Source organism: Oryctolagus cuniculus, chromosome 11 (assembly GCF_051225735.1).
Source record: "Oryctolagus cuniculus isolate XC-2025 breed Fujian yellow rabbit chromosome 11, ASM5122573v1, whole genome shotgun sequence".
Classification (NCBI taxonomy): Eukaryota; Metazoa; Chordata; class Mammalia; order Lagomorpha; family Leporidae; genus Oryctolagus; species Oryctolagus cuniculus.
The window spans coordinates 123413633-123440762 of record NC_142877.1 but is presented as its reverse complement, the minus strand read 5'-3'; the positions used below and the strand labels follow the sequence as shown (position 1 = coordinate 123440762).

Below are 27130 nucleotides of genomic sequence, written 5' to 3'. Positions count from 1 at the left end.
ACAGGGACCTAAGTACTTCAGGTTATCACTGAGGCTCTCAAGGTGCACGTTAGCAGGAAGCCAGGATTAAGACTGGAGCCATGGGGCCAGCACCGTGGCTCAGCTCTGGCCATTGCAGCCATCTGGGGAGTGAACCAGTGGACGGAAGACCTCTCTATCTCAACCTCTCTCTCTAACTCTCTTTCAAATAAATAAAAATAGCCGGCGCCATGGTTCACTAGGCTAATCCTCCGCCTTGCGGTGCCGGCACACCGGGTTCTAGTCCCGGTCGGGGCGCCGGATTCTGTCCCGGTTGCCCCTCTTCCAGGCCAGCTCTCTGCTGTGGCCCAGGGAGTGCAGTGGAGGATGGCCCAAGTGCTTGGGCCCTGCACCCACATGGGAGACCAGGATAAGTACCTGGCTCCTGCCATCGGATCAGCGCAGTGCGCCGGCCACAGCGCACCAGCCGCGGCAGCCATTGCAGGGTGAACCAACGGCAAAGGAAGACCTTTCTCTCTGTCTCTCTCTCTCACTGTCCACTCTGCCTGTCAAAAAATAAATAAATAAATAAATAAAAATAAATCTTTAAAAATAAATAAATAAATAATACAATAGAAATGGAGGACTTCAATACCCCACTTTCAGCAATGGACAGATCAATCAGACAGAAAATTAGAAGGAAACAGCAGATTTAATAGACACTGTAGACCAAATAGACCTAACAGATATCTATAGAAATTTTCATCCCATAGTTTCAGAATACACATTCTTCTCACCAATGCAGAGAACTTTCTCTAGGATTAACCACATACTAGGCCATAAAGCAAGTCTCAGCAAATTCAAAAGAATCGAAATCATACCATGCATCATCTCAGACCACAATGGAATGAAGCTGGAAATCAGGAATTCAGGAATCTCTAGAACATATGCAAACACATGGAGACTGAACAATATGCTCCTGAATGAACACTGGGTCACAGAAGAAATCAAAAGAGAAATCAAAAACTTTCTGGAAGCAAATGAAGATGACAACACAACATATTAAAACTTACAGGATACAGGCCGGCGCCGCGGCTCAATAGGCTAATCCTCCGCCTTGCGGTGCCGGCACACCGGGTTCTAGTCCCGGTCGGGGCGCCGGATTCTGTCCCGGTTGCCCCTCTTCCAGGCCAGCTCTCTGCTGTGGCCCAGGGAGCGCAGTGGAGGATGGCCCAAGTGCTTGGGCCCTGCACCCCATGGGAGACCAGGAAAAGCACCTGGCTCCTGGCTCCTGCCATCGGATCAGCGCGGTGCGCTGGCCGCAGCGCGCCGGCCGCGGCGGCCATTGGAGGGTGAACCAACGGCAAAGGAAGACCTTTCTGTCTCTCTCTCTCACTATCCACTCTGCCTGTCCAAAAAAAAAAAAAACCTTACAGGATAAAGCAAAAACAGTCTTAAGAGGAAAGTTTATAGCAACTGGTGCCTATGTCAAGAAATTGGAAAGGCACCAAATAAATGATCTATCAATGCAACTTAAGGATCTAGAAAGCAACAGCAAACCAAACCCAAAACTAGTAGAAGAAAAGAAATAATTAAAATTAGAGAAAAAATCAACAAAATTGAATAAAAAATACAAAAGATCAGCAAAACTGAAGAGCTGGGTTTTTTTTTTTTTTAAATAAACAAAACTGACACATCATTGGCCCAACTAACCAAAGAAGGAGAGAGAAGACCCAAATCAATAGAATCATCAGAGATGATTTCATCAGAGATGAAAAAGGGAATGTAACAACAGACACCACAGAAATAAAAACAGTCATCAGAAATTACTACAAAGAGTTGTATGCCAGCAAACAGGGAAATCTAGCAGAAATGGATAGATTCCTGGACACATACAATCTACTTAAATTGAACAATGAAGACACAGAAAACCTAAACAGACCCATAACTGAGTCAGAAATTGAATCAGTAATAAAGGCCTTCCCAACAAAGAAAAGCCCAGGACCAGACGGATTCACTGCTGAATTCTAGCAGACATTTAAAGAAGAACTAACTCCAGTTCTTCTCAAGTTATTCAAAACAATTGAAAAGAAGGGAATCCTTCCAAATTCTATGAAGCCAGCATCACCTTAATTCTTAAACCTGAAAAAGACGCAGCAGAGAAAGAGAATTACAGACCAATATCCCTGACGAACATAGATGCAAAAGTCCTCAACAAAATTCTAGCCAATCGAATCCAACAACACGTCAGAATGATCACCCACCCAGACCAAGTGGGATTTATCCCTGGTATGCAGGGATGGTTCAACATTTGCAAATCAACCAATGTGATACATCACATTAACAAATTGCAGAAGGAAAACCATATGATTATCTCAATAGATGCAGAGAAAGCATTTGATAAAATACAACACCCTTTCATGATGAAAACTCTAAGCAAACTGGGTATAGAAGGAACATTCCTGAACACAATCAAGGCAATCAAGACAAACCCATGGCCAGCATCCTACTGAATGGGGAAATGTTGGAAGCATTCCCACTGAGACCTAGTACCAGACAAGGATGCCCAGTATCACCATTGCTATTCAATATAGTGCTGGAAGTTTTAGCCAGAGCCATTAGGTAAGAAAAGTAAATCAAAGGATACAAATTGGGAAGGAGAAGTTAAACTCTCCCTATTTGCAGATGACATGATTCTAAATATAGGAGACCAAAAAGACTCCTCTAAGAGACTATTAGAACTCATAGAAGAGTTTGGTAAAGTATCAGGATATAAAGTCAATACACAAAATCAACAGCCTTTGTATACACAGATACTGCCAAGGCTGAGATTCAGCTTCTAAAATCAATTCTATTCACAAAAGCCATAAAAAAATCAAATACCTTGGAATAAACTTAACCAAGGATGTCAAAGATCTCTATGGTGAGAAACGTTAAAGAAAGAAATAGAAGAAGAAACAAAAAATGGAAAATCTTCCATGTTCATGGATTGGAAGAATCAATATCATCAAAATGTCCATTCTTCCAAAAGCAATTTACAGATTCAATGTGATACCAACCAAAATACCAAAGACATTCTTCTCAGATGTAGAAAAAATGATGCTGAAATTCATATGGAGGCACAGGAGACCTCAAATAACTAAAACAATCTTATACAACAACAACAAGCCGGAGGCATCACAATACTAGATTGCAAGACATACTACAGGGCAGTTGTAATCAAAACAGCCTGGTACTGGTACAGAAACAGATGGATAGACCAATGGAACAGAACAGAAACAACAATCAATCCAAATATCTACAACCAACTTATATTTGATGAAGGAGCTAAAACCAATTCCTGGAGCAAGGGCAGTCTATTCAACAAATGGTGCTGGGAAAATTGGATTTCCAAATGCAGAAGTATGAAGCAAGATCACTACCTTACACCTTACACAAAAATCCACTCAACGTGGATTAAAGACCTAAATCTATGACCCAACACCATCAAATTATTAGAGAACATTGGGGAAACCCTGCAAAACACTGGCACAGGCAAAGACTTCTTTGAAAAGACCCCAGAGGTACAGGCAGTCAAAGCCAAAATTAACAAATGGGATTACATCAAATTGAGAGGTTTCTATACGGCAAAAGAAATGCTTAGGAAAGTGAAGAGGCAACCAACAGAATAGGAGAAATTATTTGCAAACTATGCAATTGATAAAGGATTAATAACCAGAATATACAAAGAGATCAAGAAACTCCACAAGAATAAAACAACAACCCAGTTAAGAGATGGGCCAAGAACTTAAACAGACATTTTTCAAGAGGAAATCCAAATGGCTACAGACATATGAAAAAATGCTCAGGATAACTAGCCATCAGGGAAACGCAAATCAAAACCACAATGAGGTTTCACCTCACCCCAGTTAGAATGGCTTTCATACAGAAATCAACAAACAACAATTGCAGGTGAGGATGTGAGGAAAAAGGTACCCCAATTCATTGTTGGTGGGATTGTAAACTGGTAAAGTCACTATGGAAGACAGTATGGAGATACCTCAAAATTCTGAATACAGGACCTACCATATGACCCAGCCGTCCCACTCCTGGAAATGTACCCAAGGGAAATGAAGTCAGTAAGCAAAAGAGTTATCTGCACCTCCATGTTTACTGCAGCTCAAATCACAAGATAAGACATGGAATCAACCCAGATGCCATAAACCAAAGACTGGATAAAGAAATTATGGGATATGTAGAACATGGACTACTACACAGTGGTTAGAAAAAATGAAATCCAGTCATTTGCAATAAAATGGATGAATCTTGAAAACATCATACTTAGTGAAATAAGCCAGTCCCAAAGGGACAAATACCACATGTTCTCCCTGGCCTGGGATAACTAATAGAGCACCTAAAATGAAATCCGTAGAAGTGAAGTTGACACGAGAAGAGAGGACTTGAGCTGCCCTTGTCTCAACTGTCAAGGAACAGCTTCGTGGGTTTTTTGTTTGTTTGCTTTTTCTTCATATTATTTGTTGAACTCTTTACTTAACATGGAGTTAACCATATGTGTATAAAGTCAATTTAAAATAGATCTCAGGGGCTGGTGCCGTGGCTCACTCGGTTAATCCTCCACCTGTGGCGCTGACATCCCATATGGGTGCTGGGTTACAGTCCCGGTTGCTCCTCTTCCAGGCCAGCTCTCTGCTGTGGCCCAGGAGGGCAGTGGAGGATGGCCCAAGTGCTTGGGCCCTGCACCCACATGGGAACCCAGAAAGAAGCACCTGGCTCCTGGCTTTGGATCAGCGCAGCACCGGCCGTAGTGGCCATTTGGGGAGTGAACCAACGGAAGGAAGACCTTTCTCTGTTTCTCTCTCTCACTGTCTGTAACTCTACCTGTCAAGTAAAAAAAATTAAAAAGAAAAGAAAATAGATCTCAGCAAAAAAATAAGAGTGGGAATAAGAGAGGGAGGAGGAAGTTGATAACTGTAAAGCTGTATAGTTCTGCATACATTCCTGCAGACTTACTTCTAAGGGTATGTTTAAAAACATCCCAGTGACCCCAAATCCCATTAAGCTGGGTGGTAAAATTGCCATCTTAATTGTTAAAGGGATCATATTAAGTGTTAAAGTGAACAAATAGATAGGATTAAGTATTAAAGTGATTATATAAATAGGATCAAGTGCCTGGTGATAATAATAGAATTAAAAAGGAGAGAATGTTCCAACATGATGAGAAGCAGTCCACACAGCAGACTCACAGAGTGACAATCACTTTAAGTAATACTCTGACCTCAGAATCAGCTCTTAAGGCTTCCTGGTCTGGCTGAAAAATCCCATGAGAGCATTTCAGGCATGGAAAGCCAAAACACTGTGGCAAAAAATGTTCTACATGAAGAATCTCTGTGAGATCCCATCGGAAAGAAGTGACCATCAAAGAAGGATGTAGTTTTTTTCTGAAGGGAGAAAACTTACGGCCTGTCCAAATACTGACGGAGTTTGTGGACTCAAAAGGCCATAGCCTGGGTAGCTCATGTAAAGAGCCTTGGGTGGTCACTGTTGTCACACATAAGAGTGTTAATTGTTAAATTAACAACAGGAATCACTGCGCACTAACTCCCCATGCAGGACCTCTGTCCTCAATGAGTTGTATTATGAGAATTAACTGTAAAACTTGTTCTGAAACGGTTTGTGTTTGTGTGTGTATGTGTGTGTGTGTGTGTGTGAAAACTGTTAAATCTTTACTTAGTATAGAGTTGGTCTCCTGTGTGCAAAGTTAACTGAAAATGAGTCTTGGCCAGCGCCATGGCTCACTAGGCTAGTCCTTCGCCTGCAGCGCCGGCACCTCAGGTTCTAGTCCCGGTTGGGGCACCAGATTCTGTCCCAGTTGCCCCTCTTCCAGGCCAGCTCTCTGCTGTGGCCCTGGAGGGCAGTGGAGGATGGCCCAAGTGCTTGGGCCCTGCACCCGCCTGGGAGACCAGGAGGAAGCACCTGGCTCCTGGCTTCGGACTGGCACAGCACTGGCCGTAGCGGCCATTTGGGGGGTGAACCAACGGAAGGAAGACCTTTCTCTCTGTCTCTCTCTCACTAACTCTGCCTGTCAAAAAAAAAAAAAAAAAAAAAAAAAAAAAAAAAAAAAAAGAAGGAAAGAAAGAAAATGAGTCTTAACGGAGCATGTGACTGGCAAGGGGAGAGGGAGGAAGGGGGGGCAGTGTAAGTGGGAGGGCTGGTATAATGGGAAGAAAACTATATTCCTAAAGTTGTACTTATGAAATTGTGTATTCCTTAAAAATAAGGAAACACTAAATAAACTTTCAAATAAATATTTTTAAAAAAAGCTTAAAGGGGCCAGCGCTGTGGCGCAGTGGGTAACACCCTGACCTGAAGCACCAGCATCCCATATGGATGCCGGTTCTAGTCCCGGCTGCTCCTCTTCCAATCCAGCTCTCTGCTGTGGCCTGAGAAAGCAGTAGAAGATGGGCCAAGTGCTTGGGCCCCTGCACCCATGGAGGAGACCCGGAAGAAGCGCCTGGCTCCTGGCTTCAGATCAGCCCAGCTCCAGTTGTTGTGGCCACTGGGGAGTGAACCAGTGGATGGAAGACCTCCCTCTCTCCCTCTCTCTGCCTCTGCCGCTATGTAACTCTGCCTTTTAAATAAATAAATCTTCAAAAAGAAGAAGAAGAAATTAAGGGCCTAAGGAAAACAAAGCTTCTGCAGAAAGGAAAGCCTGGGAAGCTGCCCTGGATTTCACGGCACTAAGTGCCGCCCACACCCTGATAACTTCACAGGAAAGCTCCCAGGAGAATCCTCTCTGCTCAGCACCACATGGGTTAACTAGCTGGCAACACTGGGCAGTACCAACTCTACCATAGGGGAATCTCCTCTGCCCGGCACTAGGTGGGTTACCCAGTCTGACGGCACTGTGTAGCAAAGCCTTGGGAGGAATTTCACCTAATTCACACTCAGCAAACCCTTTGTCCAGGAGAAGCAGAAGAGAGAAAGGAGAAATGGTGCAAGAACTGGGGCCCCTTCCCTTGTAAGCCCCAGTCTGAACATAGACTATGTGCTCAGCTCTTTTCTGAGCCACTCGTTTGGTCTGTTGGTTGTATTCATCCCACTAAACCATGTAACCTTGCTTTCCCCAGTCGGAATAGCTGGGCACGCGCGCAGATTCTGTCCAGAGAGGTGCCCATCCGTTCTGATGGACGTCCTAGCCCACTAAACCTTGTACCTTGCTGGCTCCTCATCTTTATCTCAGGTCTGAATTTTTTCTTGCTCAAAGACACCTAAGATCTGGGATGAGCCGGTGCAGCGGCTCAATAGGCTAATCCTCCGCCTTGCCCTGTCAGGGCACCGGATTCTGTCCCAGTTGCCCCTCTTCCAGGTCAGCTCTCTGCTGTGGCCCGGGAGTGCAGTGGAGGATGGCCAAGTCCTTGGGTCCTGCACCCCATGGGAGACCAGGAGAAGCACCTGGCTCCTGGCTTCGGATCAGCGCGATGCGCCGGCCGCGGCGGCCATTGGAGAGTGAACCAACGGCAAAGGAAGACCTTTCTCTCTGTCTCTCTCTCACTGTCTAACTCTGCCTGTCAAAAAATAAATAAATAAATAAATAAATAAATAAATAAATAAATAATAAAAAATAAATTAAAAAAAATAAATAAAAGCCCAAGAAAGGACGTTTTAGGTGAGAGAAGCTGGACACCGACATAAAGAATGTCCCTTCCTGAAATGCCCCCCTGGCCTTGCCCTCAAGGTAAAAGACAGGGTGGGTCTCCGACTGCTTCATGCCCTGCTTTGAGGGATAACAGGGACCAGGAGTGCAAGTGGCTTCCACAACCTACATAAACATCTCGTGCCTGAAGCTCGGGTGACTTCTGATGTCACAGTAAGAATCCTGATTTTCTAACTGATATGGGAGCCACTCTACACCGGACTCCCACGTAGGACTCCGTCCTCCAAGAGCTGTCGCCAGGCCTTGGCTCTGGTTGCAGAAAGAAGATGTACTCGTCCCTCTACCCGGCAGGGTCTGCTCTCACCCCTGGACACCTCTCTCAGGCTGAGTACCCCAAGTCTAAATCTTGTCGTGACGATCACGCAGACTGAGACAGTCCCAGCTTGGTCATCTTCCTGCTGAAATCCAAGGGGAAACAGATCCTCTGGGACAAGGGCACACCTGGACGGGCCGCACTTGCTGCCCCATCACAGTCCTCTTCAAGGACAAGATGACATTTGTTCATCGACACCAGTACCCCTTAAAATCAGAAGCGGGGACTTCAACCTTGATTGACGAATTCCCCAACCATGGAGTCCTGATCATGTTAGTCCCTGTAATATCCCTATTTTGCCTGCTTGCAAGTCAAATGGAGGAGAATCAGGTGGCTCAGGATCTGGCGCCATGAAGGGGGCAGTTGTTCCATTTCACCCGACTGTACCCCATTCTTAGCTCAGATACCTGAAGGTACCTCTTGGTTCACAGTCTCAGACCTGGAGGATGCCTTTTTCTGTGCACCGTTGCATCCACAGTCCTCCTGTCTGTCTACCTTTGAGGGGCCGATCTGTCTTCAAACACAGCTCAGCAGTACACGCGGACTGTCTCTCCTCAGGATTTAGGCCCTCGTCTCTTTGGCAATACCCTTGCAAAGGAACTCAAGAGAACCTCAATTAAAGACTGTGGCCAGTCATGTCCCCTGTCTACAAACTAGCCTGGATGGACACACCACAATACCTCCTTTATCTACTCCCGTACAACGAAAAAGGACCCACCCTGGTGAGACTGGCTGACAGTCTTTACTAAATGCCTCTACCAAATGGCCAAAGGTGTCCATTAGTCTTCATTGATAATCTTCATGGTATGGACAGGAGATGCACAAGAAGTAGCTAAAGTCCTGCTAAAAGAAATAATCCTATACTTTGGGTTCCCAAGATCTGAACCCTGACCAAACTCTACCCCTGCTGATAAAGGGAGTGACCAAACTGGAGTGAGTGCAATTCTCCCTCATGAGCCGTATCAGAAGTGGAGCGCATCCAGGATTCAAACTGGCACCTATGTGGGATGCCAGCATCACAGGTGCAGCTTTACCCACTATGCCACAACGCTAGCCCCTCTTTAACTATGTTATACCTAAGTATTACACACATACTATACATATTACATATCTGATTATTCAATACCTACCTACCTTTGAGAATCTTTATGCTGACTTCCTCATAGTGGCTGTATGTGTGTGTGGTATTTCTGTGTGTTTTCTGATGGAAGTTCAAACTTCCTTAAATTTAATCTACAGAAACCCTAAGGGCCTACATTATGCATGCTTCCTCTGAAGATTTATGCTTTTTTCAGCCAAGGGCAAAAGAGAGCTATTTTAGTAGTCACTGTTCTACTTTGTCTCTTACTCTTTGAAAAGTTAGTTTAATTTATATTTAAAATTTTTAAAAACGGGGCCCAGCGCCGTGGCTCACTTGGTTAATCCTCCACCTGCGGCGCTGGCATCCCGTATGGGTGCCAGGTTCTAGTCCCAGTTGCTCCTCTTCCAGTCCAGCTCTCTGCTGTGGCCCAGGAGGGCAGTGGAGGATGGCGAAAGAGCTTGGGCCCCTGCACCCACATGGGAGACCAGGAGGAAGCACCTGGCTTCTGGCTTTGGATCAGCGCAGTGCTGGCTGTAGTGGCCATTTGGGGTGTGAACCAATCGAAGAAAGACCTTTCTCTCTGTCTCTGTCTCTCTCTCTGTCTGTAACCCTGTCAAATAAATAAATAAAAAAAATTAAAAAAAATTTTTTTAAAAACGTATTTTATTTATGTGAAGGGTGGAAAGAAAGAGACACGGACAGACAGAGAAATCTTCCATCTGCTGGTTCACTCCCAAATGCTTAAAAGACAGGAGTCAAGAATCCCACGTGAGTGGCAGGGACCCAACTACTTGGACATCACTGCTGCCCCCAGAATGCTCATTGACAGGAAGCTGGAGTCAGGAGTGCAGCCAGGACTCAAACCCAGGCACTCTGATAAGGGATGCAGGCATCCCAAGTGGTTTGTTCGCGTAAGATTTATTTCATTTGAAAGGCAAGGAGGGAGGGAGAGACTGAGAAAAACACAGATCTTCCACCCACTGGTTCACTCCCCAAACGGCTGCAACAGCTGGGGCTGGGCCAAGTCAAAGCTGGGAGCTTGGAACTCTGGGTCTTACACATGGGTGGGTGCAGGGACCCAAGGACTTGAGCCATCTTCTACTGCTTCCCAGGCACATTAGCAGGGTCAGAAATGAAGCAACTGGGGATCAAACCAATACTCCAGTATGGGATGCTGGTGTCACAGGCAGCAGTTTAACCCAGTGCACCACAACACTGGCCCCCAAGTGGTATCTCAACAATTAGGCCAACTGCATGCCCATTTTAATATTTTTAAAATAAAGTTATTGTTTAATTTTTGTATTTATTTTATTTTATTTGAAAGGCATGGAGAGAGGCAGAGACAAAGAAAGAGGAAGATCCCCATCTGTGGTTCACTCACCAAATGCCTACAATAGCCAGGGCTGGGCAGGTCTGAGTCAGGCCAGGGACTCCAGCCAGGTATCTTATGTGGGCTGCAAGTACCCCATCATTCAGCAATCACCTGCTGCTTCCCAAGGTGTGCATTAGCAAGAAGTGAGACGTAGAAGCAGAGCCAAGACCCAAACCCAAGCATCTAGGGAGGAATACAGGTGTCCCAAGTGGCATTTTATCCACTAAGCCAAACATCCATCCATCTAGATTTTAATAAGCTAAGGAGCCGACACATGGCTCACTTGGTTAATCCTCCACCTGCAGAGCCGGCATCCCATATGGGCGCTGGGTTCTAGTCCCGGTTGCCCCTTTTCCAGTCCAGCTCTCTGCTGTGGCCCAGGAGTGCAGTGGAGGATGGCCCAAGAGCTTGGGTCCTGCACCCCATGGGAGACCAGGAAGAAGCACCTGGCTCCTGGCTTCAGATCAGCACAGCGCCGGCTGTAGCGGCCATTTGGAGGGTGAACCAACGGAAGGAAGACCTTTCTCTCTGTCTCTCACTGTCTATAACTCTACTTGTCAAATAAAAAAAATTTTAATAAGCTGAAATGTTCACAAGAAATTATATTATAATTTTTAAAAGATTGATTTATTCATTTATTTGAAAGGCAGAGTTACAGAGAGAGAGGGAGAGAGATTGTCCATCCACTGGTTCATTCCCCAAGTGGCCTCAATGGCCAGGGCTCGGCCAGGACAAAGTCACAAGCCTGGAACTCCATCGGGGTCTCCCACATGGGTGGCAAGGGCCCAAGTACTTGAGTCATCTCCCACTACTTTCCCAGCACATTAGCAAGAAGCTGGATAGGCAGTAGAGCAGCCAGGGCTTGAACGGACACTCGTGTAGGATGCTGGCATCTCAGGGGGTAGCTTAACCTGCTGTACCACAATGAAGGCCCCTTTTTATTGTAATTTATCCAGTATCTGACTGGACTGCAATGAGACAGCCTTTTCAGAGATCTAATGCTGCTGGAAGCAGAAGTCCTTCCCTCCCCTTCATACTTCTTTTATCTTCTACATGGAGTTTTTACCCAGAACTGCAACCATGAGAGTGCATACGCCCTGCCTCACATGTCTGCTGCCAGAGAGATAGAACATATGCCTCACTACAGACACGAGTGTCCCTGTGGCATACAGATGACCTGACTGCCTGGAGAGACCAAGTAACTAGTCCACAGACATACACACTATCTCAAAAAGCAACCATGGACGTCAGATATAAACAAACCTTCAAAATTAAATGTTTTACTGTCAATCATCTTTGAAACTCAATCTACACGATGTATGTGAGTAAATTATACAATAAAACAATTAAATTTAAATGGAAAATTACCTTACCTTCTGTGGAAACTTCTTGTTCAAATCTTACATTGAAGCAAAATAGAAAAACATTTGGGTTTTTTCCCCTGGAGTATATGCAACTTTAGGAATAATTTTCATTCAGTAGAAGATTTATAATATCTTTGTCTGAAAAATAAGAGGGAAAAAAACTTATTTTAAGTTCTTTCTTTGTGAAGCTAACTTACCAAAACGGCAGGCAGAAACAAAAGGAAAGGGGCCGGCACTGTGGCACAGTGAGTTAAGCCGACATCTGCAGTCCTGGCATTCCATATGGGTTTGAGTCCTGGCTGCTCCACTTCTGATCCAGCTCCCTGCTAATGAGCCAGGGAAAGCAGTGGAATATGGCCCAAGTATGTGGACCCCTGCCACCCAGGTAGGAGACCTGGATGAAGCCCAGCCCCAGACATTGTAGCCATTTGGGTAAGTAAATCAGTTGATGGAAGATCCCTCTCTTTCTTTCCTTCTCTACATCTCTCCCTTTCAAATAAATAGAACAAATCTTTTTTAAAAATTATTTACCTAGTATTGAAATTACCAAAGTACATCATGATTAAGGACTGGAAACCCCCTTGTCTTTGCTCTAGAGAGACTGGTACCAGGGCCAAGCTGCTGCCTGTGGCACCAGCACCCCATATGGGTACTGGCTCGAGTCTCAGCTGCTCTACTTCTTTTTTTTTTTTTTTTGACAGGCAGAGTGGACAGTGAGAGAGAGAGACAGAGAGAAAGGTCTTCCTTTGCCGTTGGTTCACCCTCCAATGGCCGCCGCGGCCGGCGCGCTGCGGCCGGCGCACCGCGCTGATCCGATGGCAGGAGCCAGGAGCCAGGTGCTTTTCCTGGTCTCCCATGGGATGCAGGGCCCAAGCACCTGGGCCATCCTCCACTGCACTCCCTGGCCACAGCAGAGAGCTGGCCTGGAAGAGGGGCAACCGGGACAGAATCCGGCGCCCCGACCGGGACTAGAACCCGGTGTGCCGGCGCCGCTAGGCGGAGGATTAGCCTAGTGAGCCGCGGCGCCGGCCCTTTTTTTTTTTTTTTTAAGATCTGTCTATTTATTTGAAAGTCAAGAGTTACAAGGGGGTGGGGGGGGGTCTTCCATCCACTGGCTCACTCCCCAATTGGCCGCTGCACTGATCCAAAGCCAGGAGCTTCCTCTGGGTCTCCCGCAGCTGCTCTACTTCTGATCCAACTCCCTGCTAATGCACCTGGGAAAGCAGTGGAAGATGGCCAAGTGCTTGGGCCCCTGCACCCACCTGGGAGACCCGGGAGAAGCTCCTGGCTCCTGGCTCTGGATGGGCCCAGATCCAGACATTGCAGCTATTTGGGGAGTGAACCAGCAGATGGAAGATCCCAATTTCTCTCTCTTTCTCTGTAACTATGCCTTTCAAGCAAATACATAATTTTTAAGAAAGAGAGAGAGAGAGAGATTGGTACCAATGGCACAAATAATTCTGTCTAGTTAACTGGCTCAGGGTTAGAGTGTCACACTAGAATTCAAGGCCATGAGAAGGATTTATATGAATTTTCCAGGTTCATATAAGCTTTCTCAATCAAAAAATGGATATCCATGGGGCCAACATTGTGGAGCAGCAGGTTAACTACCACCTGAGATGCCAGTATCCCATATGAACACCAGTTCAAGTACTGGCTGCTCACTCCCAATCCAGCTCCCTGCTAATATCTGCAAAAGCAGTGGAAGATGGCAGAGTGTTTAGGCCTCCGCCACTGGTATGGGAGATCCTGGTTTCAGCCTGGCTGTTGTGGCCATTTGGGGAGTGACCAGCAGATGGAAGATCTCTCTCTCTCTCTCTCTCACTCTCATTGTAAATAAATAAACCTTTTTAAAAATATAATAATGACACAATAGTTATATATTCAAAAATAAAAATTGCCTTTACCTGTTACAGAGATGTGAAGTATTCATGGATAAAACAACCTTATTCCTGGAATTTGCTTTCAAAATACTCCAACAGAAAACAAGAACTAAAAAAAATGAGAGGGAAAAACAGATTATAAACAACAGAGGCAAAGTGTTAGTCACAGTTGCAGGTGGGTAATGAGCACAGTGGTATTCACTATAATGTTTTCTCTTCTTTTGTGTATTTTTAAATTTCACAAAAATCAAACAAACAAAAAGGCATTCAAAGTAGTGCCAATAATCCAGGAATAAGCCAGTGTTATCATCTTCTGAAGTAATTATTTTATACCTAATATTTCATAATTAAATTAAGCCAAAATAATGTAAGTCAAAATTGGCTTTTAGCGGCCGGCGCTGTGGCTCACTAGGCTAATCCTCCGCCTGCAGCACTGGCACCCTGGGTTCTAGTCCCGGGTTGGGGTGCCGGATTCTGTCCCGGTTGCTCCTCTTCCAGTCCTGCTCTCTGCTGTGGCCCGAGAAGGCAGTGGAGGATGGCCCAAGTGTTTGGGCCCTGCGCCCGCATGGGAGACCAGAAGGAAGCACCTGGCTCCTGCCTTCGGATCGGCGGCGCAGCATGCCAGCCGCAGTGCACGGGACGTAGCGGCCATTTTTGGGGTGAACCAATGGAAGGAAGACCTTTCTCTCTCTCTCATTGTCTAACTCTGCCTGTCAAAAAAAATTGGCTTTTAGCAATATTTTAAAAAGATTTACTTATTTATTTACTTGAAAGGCAGAACCATAGACAGGAAGAGACAGAGACAGAGAGAGAATCTGGTGGTTCACTTCCCAAACGGCTGCAACAGCCCTGTCTGGGCCAGGCTGAAATCAGGAACCAGGAACTCCACCCTAATCTCCCACATGGGTGGTCTAAGCCCAACTACTTCAGCCATTATCTGCTATCCCCTCAGGCACATTAATAGGAAGCTGGATCAGAAGTGCAGCAGGCAGAACTGGAACCAGTATGCTGATATAGAATGCTGACATCATGAGTGGCAGCTTAATCCATTGTGCCATAATGCTAGCCCCAGCTTTTGGCAATTTATACAGTTTTCAAAATAAGAAATTATTATTTTATAGTTAACAATTTTTTAAATTTATTTATTTGAAAGTCAGAGTTACACTAAGAAAGGCAGAGAGAGAAAGAGAGGTCTTCCATCTGCTGGTTAACTTCCCAGTTGGCCACAACGGCCGGAGCTATGCCAATCCAAAGCCAGGAGCTTCTTCCATGTCTCCCACATGGGTGCAGGGGCCCAAGCACTTGGGCCATCTTCTACTGCTTTCCCAGGCTATAGCAGACAGCTGGATCAGAAGTAGAGCAGCCGGGACTTGAACCGGCGCCCATATGGGATGCCAGCACTTCAGGCCAGGGCATTAACCTGCTGCACCACAGTGCCGGCCCCAAGAAAATATTTATATAATGTTGACTTTAGGTCTGTTTATTCTGACTTTAAATCAATGGTTTTATAACATACACATCGACAAACTCTATTCAGAGTTAGCTGAAGGAAAAGTGGGTACCTGTGGCCCTGAGCAGCGTGGCTCAGGAGAGAGGAGCAGCTTCAAGAGCAAGATGCCTTCTCCTTCACAGTGCACATACTAAGCATCCACTCCCATCTGCTTGCAATTCCCTGGCAATATCACCCTCTCCTGCACCCTCCACTGCAGGCTACAAGCCTCTTTTCTCTTGATTCCTCCAGTCCAAATTCTATTATCACTAATGTTGGGAAGAGGTGTTCCACTCCTTCCTTCTTACCATGGCTTCGGGATCTCATTCTACAGCTCTGGGTTATTCTAGGTAACCTTTCTCTCAAGCCCTATCCCTGTTCCTTACCTAAACGCACCAATTTCTTTGATATCTACCCAGGAAAAAGTCACCTCTGTTCTCCCACCCAAGTAACCCAACCAGAAAAGGAGTCAGAATTCTCTTAGGCTCCCATGGATATTTCTAGACCACCTTATACCTTCATAAAAAAAAAAAAAAAAGGCCGGCGCCGAGGCTCACTTGGCTAACCCTCCACCTGCGGCGCCCGCACCCCGGGTTCTAGTCCCGGTTGGGGCACCGGATTCTGTCCCAGTTGCTTCTCTTCCAGTCCAGCTCTCTGCCGTGGCCCGGGAGGGCAGTGGAGGATGGCCCAAGTGCTTGGGCCCTGCGCCCGCATGGGAGACCAGGAGGAAGTGAGTGGCTACTGCTTTCAGATCGGCGCAGTGCGCCAGCCACAGCGCACCAACCATAGCGGCCATTTGGGGGGTGAACCAACGGTAAAAGGAAGACCTTTCTCTCTGTCTCTCTCTCACTGTCTAAAAATCTGCCTGTCCAAAAAAAAAAAAAAAAAAAAAAAAATTTCCCAGGGCCTGAACTGTGGCTTAGAAGCACCAGTATCCCATATGGGCACCAGTTCATGTGCCGGCTGCTCCTCTTCTGATCCAGCTCTACTGTAACCTGGGAAAGCAGTGGAGGATGGCCCAAGTGCTTGGACCCCTACACCTGCGCAGGAGACCTAGAAGAAGCCCCTGGCTCCTGGCTTCAGATCAGCCCAGCTCCGGCCATTGTGGACATTTGAGGAATGAACCAGGAGGTGGAAGACCTTTCTCTCTGTCTCTCCCTCTCTGTCAAATAAATAAATAAAACCTGGGGGTGAAGGGAAACCTGTTTTTGATACTTTTGTTTCTGGTCAAGATGGAATAACAGAGACCAGATGTACCTTTCTTTACCTGATCTGATCCCACCTACAACTAAATAAAAAAAGGATAAAATATATTAAGCAATGGTTTTCAAGATACTAGACATCAGACAAGAAAGGACAGTGATCCCCAAAAGAGGGGAAACGGATAAGAGGAGCCTTGTAATCTCCTAGCTTTCTGCCTGAAACATAGTTCCAGGCCATGGCCCAGGGCACCCTCAGCCCTCTGAGTTCAAAAAAAAAGAGCTGAGAGTAGAGGAGGTCAAGGGGCTGCCGTCCACAGCGGAGAGGGCAGGGATGGAGGCAGAAGGCTGACAAACTGCAGAGGTGGTCACCCTCTCAGCAGAGTTCTGATCAGCGCACAAGAATCCAACCCAGGGAAAATACCACTCGCGAAGATTAGAGGGCGGCACTGGCACGGCAGTCAGGATCCCACGTGGGAGGCCTGCACCTCCTGTCAGAGTGCCTGGGTTTGAGGCCCAGCTCCCTTTCCTTTTTTTTTTTTTTTTTTTTTTTGTTAAGATTTATTTATTTATTTGAAATCCAGAGTTACAGAGAAGGAGAGGCAGAGGCAGAGAGAGGTCTTCCATCTGCTGGTTCACTCCCCAAATGGCTGCAGTGGGCAGGGTTGGCCCAGGCCAATGCCAGGAACCAGGGGCGTTTCACCCAGGTCTCCTATGTGGGATGCCGGCACTGCAGGTGGTGGCATAACCCACTGCACTACAGTGCTGACCCCGCGCTGGCTCCCCTTCCAATCCCAGCTTCCTACCAATGCGCACCTGGAAGGCAACAGGTGGTGCTCAAGCACTTGAATCCCTGTCGCCACACAGACTGCTGAGACCCAGGCCTGTGGGTTCAGCCTGGCTCAGTCTCAGCTGTTGAGGGCACGTGAGGAGTAAACCAACAGACGGGAGATCTCTGTCCATCTGTCTCCACCCTTCAGGTGAATAAGTAAGATTAGAGGAAGCAATCTTTAAATCTCACACAGGGACAAGGATAGTCCTTCTTTCAGACACAGTGGAAAACCTCAAAATTCATGTGGCATTGAAAGACTTGTGCCTTGACTGCAGAGCAAAATCAGCCTAGGCAAAACATTACTTTGGTTCCAGTGACAAAGGTTAAAAGCCAAGACCCAGGCTGGCTCTGTGGAGCAGCAGGCTGAGCTGCCACCTGCGATGCTGCATCCCGCATCAGAGCGCCATTTAGAGTCCCAACAACTCTGAGCTTCCGGTTCCGGTTCCTGCTAATGTGTGTGGGAAAGCAGCAGAGGATTAAGCCGGCACCGCGGCTCACCAGGCTAATCCCAGCACACCAGGTTCTAGTCCCGGTCGGGGCGCCGGATTCTGTCCCGGTTGCCCCTCTTCCAGGCCAGCTCTCTGCTGTGGCCAGGGAGTGCAGTGGAGGATGACCCAAGCACTTGGGCCCTGCACCCCATGGGAGACCAGGAGAAGCACCTGGCTCCTGCCATCGGATCAGCGCGGTGCGCCGGCCGCGGCAGCCATTGGAGGGTGAACCAATGGCAAAGGAAGACCTTTCTCTCTCTCTCTCTCTCTCTCTCTCTCTCTCTCTCACTGTCCACTCTGCCTGTCAAAAAATAAAAAAAATAAAATAAAAATAAAAAAGCAGCAAAGGATGGCCCAAGTACTGGGCCCCTGACCCCGATGTGGGAAACCTGGATGGAGTCCCAGCTCCTGGCTTTGGCTATTTGGGGAATAAATCAGCTAATAGAAGATCTCTTTCTCAGATCTAGTATTGTGGTGCAGTGAGTTGGGCCTCCACCTGTATCCTAAAATGGGCACCAGTTCACGTACCAGCTGCTCCACTTCCAATCCAATCAGTGCCCATATGGGATGCCAGTGCCACAGGCAGAGGCTTAACCTATTACACCACAGTGTAGGAAAAAACAACTTATTTAAATAAACTTTTTTAAAAAAGACTGTACTTCTTGTAGAGAATTATTATAATAACCTAATTTTAAGTATTTCATTATAAAATTTGTAAATGTATAAAAAGTCCCAAGACTATAATATACATGTATTGAGATTTAATACATATGAATATTTGTTTATGTATGTCTCTTACTTAAAAAAAGTGTTTCTAACACAATGAAGCCTCCAACAACTCATTCAAACCCCTTCTTCCACACAAATAACTTACAAATCATAATTTCATCCCTTCACTACTTGTCCACAAATAACACATTCTAAAGAATGCAAATACTTTTATAATATATACATACGCACTCCATTTTTAAAAGCTCAACCTTATAATTTTTGAAAATTATAGTGATGCAAATAGTTATTATATTTTAAATGCCACAGACTGGGGCCAGTCCGGTGGCACAGCAGGTAAAGCCACCACATACAGTTTCAGCATCCCGTATAGGTGCTGGTTCAAGACTCCACTGTTCCACTTCTGATACCGCTCCCTGCTAATGTGCCTGGGAAAGTAGAAGAAGATGGCCCAAGTCCTTGGGCCCCTCACCCACGTGGGAGACCCAGAAGAAGCTCCTGGCTCCTGGCTTTGGATCGGCCCAGCTCCAGCCATTGTGGCCATTTGGGGAGTGAACCAGCAGAAGGAGGACCCCTCTCTCTGTCTCTCTCTCTCTCTCTCTGCCTCTCGGTAACTCTCTTTCAAATAAATTAATCAATTAAAAACAAATGAACAAAATCCTATCTTCCACAACAAAATGGGTACAACAGGATCATTATGCTTAGTGAAATAAGCCAGTCCCAAAAAGACAAATATCATGTTTTCCCTTATTTTAGTATTTTAGTGACTAATATACAGAGATCCAGTTGTACCCATTTTGGATTGGAAATGGAGCAGCAGGACTGGAACCGGTGCCCATATGGGATGCTGGCGTCATAGGTGGCAGCTTAACCCATTGCGCCACACACCATCCCCATAAAGATCTTTTTTTTTTTTTTTTTTCCACAGGCAGAGTGGACAGTGAGAGAGAGAGACAGAGAGAAAGGTCTTCCTTTTGCCGTTGGTTCACCCTCCAATGGCCGCCGCGGCCAGCGCGCTGCGGCCGGCACACCGCGCTGATCCGATGGCAGGAGCCAGGAGCCAGGTGCTTTTCCTGGTCTCCCATGGGGTGCAGGGCCCAAGCACCTGGGCCATCCTCCACTGCACTCCCTGGCCACAGCAGAGAGCTGGCCTGGAAGAGGGGCAACCGGGACAGAATCCGGCGCCCTGACCGGGACTAGAACCCGGTGTGCCGGCGCCACTAGGCGGAGGATTAGCCTAGTGAGCCGCGGCGCCAGTGAAAGATCTTTTTTTCCTGTGCTCTTTTTTAATTTTTTATTTATTAAAGGAAAAAACATATATATATATATATATATAGTTTTTTTAAAGATTTTTTTTCCAATCCATCTCCCTGCTAATGTGCCTGGAAAAGCAGAAGATAGCCCAAGTGCTTAGGCCCTGCCACCCACGTGGGAAACCCAGATGGAGTTCCAGGCTCTTGGCTTTGGCCTGGCCCAGCCCCAGCTGTTGTGGCCATTTGGGGAGTGACCCAGTGGATGGAAGACCTCTCCGTCTCTCCCTCTCCTTCTGTAACTCCGCCTTGCAGATAAGTAAATCTCCAGAAAGCCACTTGACTATCTTCCACTGCTTTCCAGGCATACTTGCAGCATCTGGATCAGAAGCAGAGCACCTGGGACTTGAACAGGAGCTCTGATGTGGGATGCCAGCTCCCAGGAGGCAGCCTAACCAGCTGCACCACCTGGCTGGTGCCTGTTGGCTTTTGCTCATATTTATTTTGTAGACTCATTTATCCTCCTCAGAACTTGTTCTCAGATTTCACTGATTTTATAAATTTTTGAAATATTTATTTATTTATTTGAAAGAGTTACAGAAAGAGGGAAAGACACAGAGAGAGACAGAGAGATCTTGTATCTGCTGGTTACTCTCCAGATGGCTGCAACACCCAGGGCTGGGCCAGGCCAAAGCCAGGAGCCAGGAGCTTCTTCCGGGTCTCCCACATGGGTGGCCGGGCCATGACCACTTGAGCCATCTGCTGCTGCTTTCCCCAAGCCATTAACAGGGAGCTGGATTGGAAGTGAAGCAGCTGGGACATGGTGGCTTTACTCGCTACACTACAATGCTGTCCCAAGTTTTTATAAATTTTCAACCATTATCTTGCCAACGTTACATGTCCTCCATTTTCTCCCCATTCCCCCTGCTTTACAGGGGAATACCCACATATCTAAGATTTTTTCATTCTATACTCTTTCTCTTTTTTTTTTTTTTTTTTTTTTTTTTTGACAGGCAGAGTGGATAGTGAGAGAGAGAGACAGAGAGAAAGGTCTTCCTTTTTGCCGTTGGTTCACCCTCCAATGGCCGCCGCGGCCAGCACACTGCGGCCGGTGCACCGCGCCTATCCAAAGGCAGGAGCCAGGTGCTTATCCTGGTCTCCCATGCGGTGCAGGGCCCAAGCACCTGGGCCATCCTCCACTGCACTCCCTGGCCACAGCAGAGAGCTGGCCTAGAAGAGGGGCAACCGGGACAGGATCCGGCGCCCCGACAGGGACTAGAACCCGGTGTGCCGGCGCTGCGAGGCAGAGGATTAGCCTACTGAGCCGCAGCGCCGGCCCATTCTATACTCTCTTACATATTTCTATCCCTTTACATATTGTGTTGTGTTCTGAGTAAGAAACACAAGAATTAAAAATATGGGGGGCCAGCGCTGTGGCGGAGCGAGTTAAGCCGCAGCCTGCAGTGCCAGCATCCCATATGGGCACTGGTTCAAGAACCAGCTACTCCACTTCTGACCCAGCTCTCTGCTATAGCCTGGGAAAGCAGTAGAAGATGGCCCAAGTCCTTGGGCCCCTGCACCGCGTGGGAGATCCGGAAGGAGCTCCTGGTTCCTGGCTTTGGATCAACTCAGCTCCAGCCATTGCAGCCATCTGGGAAGTGAACCAGCAGATGGAAGACCTCTCTCTCTCTCTCTCTCTCTCTCTCTCTGCCTCTACTTCTCTCTGTGTGTAACTCTGACTTTCAAATAAATAAATAAATCTTTAAAAAATAATTATGGATTCTGCAGAGGTGCCAGCTCTCACTGTAAGTGCTTTCTGCACATTCACCACGGAATTCTCAAACTCTGTGAAGACAAGCAGCTACCAGCTCCTCTTCACAAAGAGCTAAGCCCAGAAAGGTCGAGGGACATCCAAGCCACACAGATGAACACGTGGCCCTGACTCAGACCCACCCAGTCTCACACTAGACAGAAGAAAGTGAGTTCTGAAAGACAGGACCCTGATTAGATTAACTTCTGCTGAAAGTCTTGTTTCTAACAAGATTACAACACTAATTTAATTTTACTTGAAACAGAAAAGGAATTGTTTCAAAATAGCAGTTACTACTAACAAAAAGACTACTGAACACTTTTTAAAACTAATTTCCCTTAAATTGGAAATGAATCTTAATGGAGAATGGTACTGGGAAGGGGAGAGGGAGGAGGAGGAGGAGGGGTGGGAAGGCAGGTATGGTGGGAAAAATAACTATATTCCTAAAGTTGTACATATGAAATTTGTATTCCTTAAAAAGTTAATTAATTTAGGCCGGCGCCGCGGCTCACTAGGCTAATCCTCCGCCTAGCGGCGCCGGCACACCGGGTTCTAGTCCCGGTCGGGGCACCGGATTCTGTCCCGGTTGCCCCTCTTCCAGGCCAGCCCTCTGCTGTGGCCAGGGAGTGCAGTGGAGGATGGCCCAGGTGCTTGGGCCCTGCACCCCATGGGAGACCAGGAAAAGCACCTGGCTCCTGGCTCCTGCCATCGGATCAGCGCGGTGTGCCGGCCGCAGCGCGCCAGCCGCGGCGGCCACTGGAGGGTGAACCAACGGCAAAGGAAGACCTTTCTCTCTGTCTCTCTCTCTCTCACTGTCCACTCTGCCTGTCAAAAAAAATAATAAAAAAAAAAAAAGTTAATTAATTTAAAAAAAAGAAAAAAACCTAATTTCTCAGGGCCAGCAGTGTGGCACAGATTAACACACAGCCTGCAATGCTGCATCCCGTATCAGAGCGTCTGATCCAGCTCCCTGCTAAAGTGCCTGCCTGGAAGCAGTGGAAGATGGCCTAAATACTCAACTCCTGCAACCCCACGGGGGACCCAGATGGAATTCCAAGCTCCTGGTTTTAGCCTGGCCCAGCTGTGGCCATTGCAGACATCTGGGGAGTGAACCAGCAAATGGAAGATATCTCTCTCTCTCTCTCTCTCTCTTACTCTGCCTTTCCAATGAATAAAGTAAATCTTTAAAAAAATTTAAAGACTAATTTTCTCTTCTTCTGATCTTAAAATATCTTACTAGGAATATACGGTCAAAATACTGTGTCTAAAGTTATTTGAAGTGATTATTTCTCCTGTTTGACCATGCTACCAACTTGATATAGATTCACTTGTTTGTGTTTATGTTCAATTTGTGGAGATAGGTGACTGTGGCTTTCTTTTGGTTTTTTGTTTGTTTGTTTGTTTGTTTTACTTACAAAAAACATGTATATGGTTCCAAAGGCAAACTATGTAACAGGTAGTCCAGCACCGCAGCTCACCACTCAGGGGAGACAAGAGGGCTGCTGTCGGCTGGAATTCTGCCCCAGGCTGAAGCTGAAGCCTCCCCAGTGCCCTCAGACATCCAGCTGAGACCCTCAAAGGCCTCCAGAGCAAAACCACAAACAAAGGGCCTTGCCCTAAAACCAAATTCCAAATCCAACAGACTCAGGCCGGCACCGCGGCTCAATAGGCCAATCCTCCACCTAGGGCGCCGGCACACCGGGTTCTAGTCCCGGTCGGGGCGCCGGATTCTGTCCCGGTTGCCCCTCTTCCAGGCCAGCTCTCTGCTGTGGCCAGGGAGTGCAGTGGAGGATGGCCCAAGTGCTTGGGCCCTGCACCCCATGGGAGACCAGGAGAAGCACCTGGCTCCTGCCTTCGGATCAGCGCGGTACACTGGCCGCAGCGCGCCAGCCATGGCGGCCATTGGAGGGTGAACCAACAGCAAAAGGAAGACCTTTCTCTCTGTCTCTCTCTCTATCCACTCTGCCTGTCAAAAAAAAAAAAAAAAAAAAAAAAAAAATCCAACAGACTCTACTTCAAATACCCAGCCTCAAATGAACCAAAATGCTCTTCCAATAACTTCACTGCTCACGAGAACAAAACTGAAAGACAATATTCCAGATACCAATTTAAAAATTATTAGATATAGGGTTAGGTACTGTGATACAGCATAAGCCACCACATGTGACACTGGCATCCCACAGGAGCATCGGACCAAGTCCCAGCTGCTCCACATCCAATCCAGCTCCCTGCAGAGGTGCCGGGGGAAGCACTGGGCTTCTGCCACCCGGGACAACCCAGATGCAGTCCTGGCTTCAGCCCGGCTCAAGCCCTGGCTGTTGCAGGGATAAGAGGGGTGGGTGGATGGGTGGCTGTCACTCTATCTTTCTATAAATAAATAAATAAATAAATAAATCAGGGAAAAAAGTGAGTGTGGGTGGCAGGGGAAGGCTGAAACAAGATGGTCAACACATTGGTAAGTGTTAAAGTTGAGTAATGGGAGTTCATTACATAATTATTTCTAATCGTGTTACTATGTGTAATTTCCCGGTCAGAACGTTCTACCCAAATAAGTCACATTCTAAGAGTCTTATGGGAATCTTTAAAAGAAGGCCACCAGGGGCCGGCACTCTGGCATAGCAGGTAAAGCCACTGCCTGCAGTGCTGGCATCACATATGGGTACCAGTTCAAGTCCCAGTTGCTCCACTTCTGATCCAGCTCTCTCCTATGGCCTGGGAAAACAGTGGAAGATGACCCAAGTCCTTAGGCCCCTGTACCCACATGAGAGACTCAGAAGAAGCTCCTGGCTCCTGGCTTCAGATCAGCACAGCTCCGGTCATTGCGGCCAAATGGGGAGTGAACCAATGGATGGAAGACCTCTCTCTCTCTCTCTCTGCCTCTCCTTCTCTCTCTGTGTATAACTCTTTCAAATAAATAAATAAATCTTTAAAAAAAAAAAAAAAAGGAGGTCACCAAATCTAAGACAACCCCATTGCTCTTGCCCTACCACCAACCACCAAGTTTCCCAAGATGGACTTGCCCTGGATATGCAGGCCAGGCTCCTCCAGTTCAAGACGGAACACGTCTACCCAGTCCCTGGAAATAAGAGCATTTCACCTAAACTAGGCAGCCCGCTTTGGAAAATCAGTCCTAAGAGGACTTCCACAGTCTAGCCCCCAAAACAGAGTGAGGAGGGGCTGGTGCTGTGCTAGAGCAGGTGAAGCTACGTGCTTATCAGACCTGGCTGCGCTCCTTCCAATTCAGCTCCCTGATAATGAGCCAGGGAAGAACATGGCCCAAGAACTTGGACCCCTGCCACCCACATGAGAGACCCAGATGGATTTCCTGGCTCCAGGCTTCAGCCTGGACCAGCCCTAGCCATTGTGGTCATTGGGGAGTGAAACAGCAGATGCAACCTTGCCTTTCAAAAAATAAAATTTAAAAATATTTCAAAAAAAAAGAATATATACAAATGTAAGGAAACACATTTGAAATTCTAGAGGGAATAATTTTCTGGCAAAATAAATAACGGAAGCAAATTGATCAGGAAACAGCAGAGCAGTCACCCCAAAGAGGTACCAGTGGTGAGTGCTGTGGAGTCACGATTCCGTCCCTTGGCCAGGCCCAGCAGGGTTCCAGGCCCATCCACGAGAACAGAGACCAGGAGCAGGCACAGCAGCTGATGCATGGCAGCTGCCCACAGCTAAGTGGCTGCATCTCCTCCCTGCATTTTGGCAGCTCTTAACTCTGGTGTATGCCTTCAAGAAGAGCCAAGAAACACAGTTGAAAAATAGCGAACCTTTCTGAGGAACAAGTTCTATATGAGTGGAACCAGGGAAGAAAATGAAGAAATAAGCAGAGATAAGTTCCAAATAAGATACACAAAAGAACTAGGAGTCAAGGGATTCTTTGGGGTCAGTGTTGCAGCACTGCAGATTAAGTATGCGATGCCAACATCCCATCTGAGCACCGACTGGAGTCCTGGCTGCTCCATTTCCCAGCCAGTGTTGGAACACAGGCAGGTTAAACCACCACCTACAGTGCCGGCATCCCAGATGGGTGCTGGTTCCAGTCCTGGCTGCTCAGCTTCCAATCCGGCTCCCTGTTAATGTACCTGGGAAAAACAGCAGAGAATTGTCCAAGTACTTGGACCCCTGCACCCACATGGGAAACCAGGATAAAGCTCCTGGCTCCTGGCTTCAGTCTGGTCCAGCCCCAGCTGATACAGCCATTTGGGGAGTGAACAAACAGATAAAAAATCTCCCTCTCCTCTGCCCTTCTTTCTTTCTCTCTCTGTAAATTTGCTGTTCAAATAAATAAATCTTAAAAAAGTGGGTGGGGGGCTGGCTGGCATTGTGGCATAGCAGGTAAAGCTGCTGCCTGTAGCACTGGCATCCCATATGGGCGTAGGTTCATGACCCAGCTGCTCCACTTCCAATCCAGCTCCCTGCTAATGGCCTGGGAAAAGCAGTGGAGGATGGTCCAAGTACTTGGACCACTGCCATCCATGTGGGAGACCCAGATGAAGCTTCTGGCTCCTGGCTTCGGGCCTGCTCAGCCCTTGTAGTTGTAGCCATCTGGGGAAAGAACCAGCAGATGGAAGATATCTCTGTCTCCCTCTCTCTCTCTCATGTGTGTGGGGGGCATGTGTCTTTCTCTGTCGCTCTCTCAAATCACTAAATAAAGGAGAGAGAAGGGCAGACAGAAAGGGATTTCTGCTGTCTGCTGGTTTATTACACTGATGGCTGCAACCTCCAGGTCTGGGTCAGGCCAAAGCCAGAAGCCAGAAACGCCATCCTGGGCCCGGTGTTATGGTGTGATGGGTTAAGCCGCCACTTGCAACACAGGCATCCCATATGGGCATGGTTCAAGTCCCAACTGCTCCACTTCCAATCGAGCTCCCTGCTAATGGACTCAGAAAAGCAGCATAAGATGGCCTAAGTACTTGGGGCCCTGCATCCACATAGGAGACCTGGATGAAGCTCCAGGCTGCTGGCTTCAGCCTGGCTCAGGTCTGGCTGTTGTGGCCACTTAGGGAGTGAACAGGTAGGTAGAATATCTTTTTCTCTCTGTCTCTCCTTCTCTCTCTGTAAATCTGATTTTCAAATAAATAAATAAATCTTTTTTTTTAAAGACAGAGTTACAGAGAGAGGTAGAGCCAGAGAGAAAAAGAGATCTTCCATCCACTGGTTCACTCCCCAGTTGGCCTCAACAGCCGGAGCTGTACAGATCTGAAGCCAGGAGCCAGAAGCTTTTTCCAGATCTCCCACGTGGCTGCAGGGGTCCAAGGACTTGGGCCATCTTCCACTGCTTTCCCAGGCCATAGCAGAGAGCTGGATCAGAAGTGGGGCAGCCAGGACTCAAACGGGTACCCACATGGGATGCTGGCGCTGCAGGCCAGGGCTTTAACCTGCTACACCACAACGCCAGCCCCAATAAATAAATCTTAAAAAAAAAAAAAAAAAAAAAAAAAAAAAAAAAAAAAAACCTCTCCATCCTGGTCTCCCACATGGGTGGCAGTGGCCCAAGTACTTGAGCCATCTTCCACTGCCTCCCCAGGCACATTGGCAGGAAGCTGGACTGGAAGCAAAGCAGCTGGGACTCAAACCAGCACTCTGATATAGGACGCCCACACTGTAAGTAACAGCTTTACCTTGCTGTGCCTCAA

General features: G+C 47.1%; 1 protein-coding gene across 18 annotated transcripts in view; it reads right to left on the bottom strand.

Moving 5' to 3' along the window:
* Nucleotides 1-27130, bottom strand: part of PPP6R2 (protein phosphatase 6 regulatory subunit 2) — a 102456-nt gene that overhangs the window by 61031 nt on the left and 14295 nt on the right. For 11 of the 18 annotated variants that reach the window (XM_089307807.1, XM_089307817.1, XM_089307816.1 and 8 more), the window contains 2 exons: nucleotides 13710-13794; nucleotides 11812-11940 (listed from right to left, as the gene is read on the bottom strand). The gene's annotated coding sequence lies outside the window, so the exon portion shown is untranslated. Of the gene's footprint in view, nucleotides 1-11806; nucleotides 11941-13709; nucleotides 13795-27130 lie in introns of those variants that run through there. The other 7 variants (XM_089307814.1, XM_089307818.1, XM_089307815.1 and 4 more) reach the window with 3 other exon arrangements.